Consider the following 4,609-nt stretch of genomic DNA (forward strand, 5'->3'; position numbering starts at 1 on the left):
GATTGAATCACACTCCTTTCACTCTTCACTTTAGCATTCATTACCATTTGTCTTGTCAACTGCTGCTGCTTCACATACACTGCCCATGCATTCTGATACTCATTTTCTGCCTCATTGCTTTCATGCCTCTTTTTCCTCAGCCATTTACACTGTTTACTCGTTCACTTTCGCTCCTTCCTAGCCGCTCTGATTTCATCATTCCACCATGGTTTACATACATTCTTTCTTCTGCCTACTCACACAAACCCCATCTGGTTCTCAACAGCACCATTCACGTCCTCAACCAGTTTCTCATTCAGATGCTCCACGTCATGCACACTTACATCATCCCAGCTTCTTTCACACAGACCAACCTGAAAGTTCTCCCACCCTACATCTCTCAGTCTCCACTTTTTTCTTACCTGCCACTTTCACTTCATTTCCACCATGCATCAAGCACTCCACAACCAGCATGTTGTGATCAGACACAATATCAACCATACTATCCTCATCTATTCACATATGCGACACAATTTCACGCATTCCTCCATTCACTAACATGTAGTTAATTGCCGATTCCTGCCCTCTTGCACTCCAAGTCACACGCTCCTCAGCCAAAGTACCATTCAGATTTTCCAGTTCCAGTTCATCAACAAACTCCCCAAGCATTTCACCATTTCTGTTCACCTGTCCCCCCAGTATTCCCACATGTTCATTCATGTCACCCATAACTAGCACTCTCTCCTCTCCATGCTCTCTCATAACTTTCTTAAGTATGTCATACTTCCTCCTATTCTCCCTATCTGCTTTTTCACCCATGACAGTCATGTACGCTACCAACAGTACCACCTTCTCTGGTCTGCCACAACCATCCATGCATTCCACTCTGACTGCAAGCACATCCTCACTACTTGTACATTTCCCCACATCAATTTTCTCTACTTTCAGTCTTCTTTCTTTCTTGTAGGGTAGGGCTACGCCTCATCCCAGTGTTTCCTGTGTCTTACGCCCCTTTCCAATCATAACATACTCACATCCCTCCATTCGTACATCATCTCTCAGGTGAGTCTCAGTGAGCCTGACTAAGTCAGACCTCCACTCACTGAGCTCCTTGCATACATCCTCAAACTTGCCCACACCCCATCATCTCACATTCATACAGCCAATCTTCACACATTTACTCGCCTGGTTAGTCTCTTCTCTTCCATGTTCGCTGACATCAGTGGGTCCTCCTCGTCATGCCTCGTCCACACAACACACCTGCCTCGCCCTCATCCACTCGGCCAGTCGTCGTCCTAGCTTCTCATTCCCATTGTGGTTGAGGTGGACCCCGTCTCTCCCATAGAATTTGTCCTGGTCGAGGATCACATCCATGTGTAGGAAGATAACGTTGCCCTTCTCTGCCATCCATTCCATCTTGATCTTCATGAATTCCATGCATATCTTGCAGTTCGTTTCTCTTCTGATTTTCTCGTACTGCACTCCTTCCCGTGGGCGCCGCAGGATCCCCACCACAGCTACACACATCGTCTTTTCTTCTGCTGCTTTCACTGCTTCTATCACTTCCTTTACTGTTTCTTCACCACCTGTCTCTGCTAAGTTGTTGCCTCCTCCCTGAATCACTAGCAGGCTTCTTTCTTCCATTTCTTGCACTTCTTCCTTGACTTTCCTCTTGATGTCTTGGATCTTAGCACCTCCCATGCTGGTGCACTCAGTTTCCCTTCTCACAAAGTCGGGAGTCTTCCTTACCATGCTGTCTCCAATGACATGCACTAGGGCTTTCTTGATCATCATTCTCCTCTTCCTTGGGTGTCTATCTATTCTAGCCACTTCCACCACTTCTTGCTGGTCTTTTCTCTCTTCAGTCCTCGTCGTCTGTGCTTCTACTTCCTTCATCAAGTTTTCTGTCTGGGTGCTCTGTTCCACTCTTCTGTCTTCGTTTTCCTTATCCTGGCTCCTCCACTCATTGAGGCTCTTGCTCAGGCATTCCCTGCATAGGAACTCCAGAAGCTCGAACCCAAGCGCCTTCATGTTGGCCTCCCTCATGCCAACACAGGCTACATGAAACCAGGCCATGCATCTCTCGCGTGCCACAGCCCTTTGCCCATTCGCCACACTCTCGTCGCATGAACCACACGCACTCATCACCATCTTCAGAATATTTCAGCATACAGGCAAGAGAAAACAGACCACAAAACTCAGAGAGCAAGGCAAGGCCACTTGTACACACCGCCACCCTTGAATACTCACCTCCGCGCCCTTATATTTATTCTTGATCTTTCTTTAGCTTTGTTGTTATTTTGTTCCTCATAGCTGCTTACTTCCACCAAATTTACAAGAATTACTTACCTTTTAAAGGAGATGACTGCTGCATACTATTATGTAGGCTAACTTAATCTCTGTTCTCAATGATGATGAATTCACACATACGTTCTTGATTTAGGACATGAGCAGGCTTATCTGAATCACTGCCACCTGCTGCCTCAGCACTGTTTATCTGCCAGGTATTTGATGGGATCTCATGTGATAGTTTGGTAAATATTAAGAAGAGTCGCATGGCCCTTTTTTTTTTTTTTTTTGTTCTACCTCCTACATACAATGTTTGGGGGGGGGGGGCACTCTTGGCAATGCCCAGCCAGCCAGAGGCAACACATCGACACAAGTGCCTGTTGGGGACCTTGTGGGAAAGCGGGGTTTTCGGATGGGAAAAGCTAAAATAGAGCCAAATATCAACTTTTACCACCAAAAATTAATAGGGAGCAGCACTACTACTGCTGCGGCTTTATTTCATATTTACTGGTTTAGTTAGGTTAGGTTTAGTCAGGTTAGGATGCTAACAGCAAGAGCAAGAAAATGGTGGCCATCACAAGAACCATGACAACAACAGCAGCAGCAGTAGGCAGCTCCCTATTTATTTTTAGTGGTTAGAAGCAGTATTTGGCCTGGGTTGGAAAAGAAATAAATAAATAAACCCAACCTACTGTTTTTTTTCTTTTAGGTTTTATTTATTTATTTATTTATTTTTTGTTTATTCCTCATATTCATCTGTAAATTGGTTTAAATAAGCAATCAAAAATAATCCAGAGTGAAACAAAAGGTTTGAAGTGTTATCTGAAGAACAAACACTTGTTTAGGTCATGCTGATACAGATTGGTCCGGACCCGCAGGTGCTGCGGGACTCATACCATCTGTAGCTCCTTGCATTCACATCAGTACATTGTGCCCTCGTTCGAAAGAGATCACCACCCAGGTTTTCCTCGTACCACTTTTCATACATCGGCGCCACTTTCTACACCACTCCAAAGTACTCTTTTGTTCCATCTCATTTTTCTGTTCATTCAGTCCCACATGTTTTCACCACACTATCTCACTCTTCCACTCTTACATCCCATTCTAAATCCTCTCCATTTCTAACATTTATACCCTAGTCACTATCAGCATGCCTCCCCTGAAATCGCTGAAAAGCCCAACAAATTTCCAAGCTACACTTCGTCCCTCACCTGCTACTCCTAACACCCCATAGAAACTCCTATCTCACTAGTCTTGCATCATCCAATCGCTCTAATCTAGCTTTGTACCTCAAGGTTGCTTTTACACATCTTTCTAAAAGTACTCCATCCCATGTCTCCTCTCAAAGCCTCTATCATTGCATGCCTTGGTGCATTCAGTGCCATTCTTGCTACTCTATTCTGTTATACTTCTAACTTTATTTTCATTCCACGCAATCACATCCATACCATACATAATGCTCCGAACAGCCACGCTCTTCCAAACTTCTCGCAGAACGCTTTTTTTTTTTTTTTCAAACAGATGAGTTATCTTTACAACAGATTTCTTCGCTATTATGAGGTCTTTTCACAAAACCATTGTTTCAAGTTTCTTTCCCTTATTAAAAAAATAAATAAATAAATAAACAAACTGCATCACTGATGCATCTTTCTTCTTTATACGGTTAGTATAATTTCTATATCTTCCTTTCCTTTTTATATCTTTCACAATAAAAAAAAAGTTACATTTTCTACTTTTGCATCACACACTGGGCTTTAACAATAAATGTTCTCTCAAGAATCACGCTGTCATGTAACATGGAAGACAAAATCAAGAAGAGTGTTTAATCACTAATAGCATCTTTGGACTAATCACTGCAGTGCCGTGAAGACGTTGGCGACCACGAAAAACCATTCTTTTCTGTTTCTCATCCTCTGCATGAGTCCATCAACACTTCATCAACTTGAACCAAATTATGTTTATTCTTGTTTATAACAAAACAAGAAATACTGATGATAATCCGTTGTTATATAAATAATTGATTTATTCTATTTTGTTCTTATAGTTATGGCTGTGATACATATTGTTTTGATCAGATGCCTACATCTATGTCTCTGTGTGTGCTTTTGTAAGATCTATGACACACACACACACACACACACACACACACACACACACACACACACATATATATATATATATATATATATATATATATATATATATATATATATATATATATATATATATATATATATATATATATATATATATATATATATATATGTGTGTGTGTGTGTGTGTGTGTGTGTGTGTGTGTGTGTGTGTGTGTGTGTGTGTGTGTGTACTTTCATTTATCAGT

This window comes from Scylla paramamosain, chromosome 2 (assembly GCF_035594125.1).
Source record: "Scylla paramamosain isolate STU-SP2022 chromosome 2, ASM3559412v1, whole genome shotgun sequence".
NCBI classification, from domain to species: domain Eukaryota; kingdom Metazoa; phylum Arthropoda; class Malacostraca; order Decapoda; family Portunidae; genus Scylla; species Scylla paramamosain.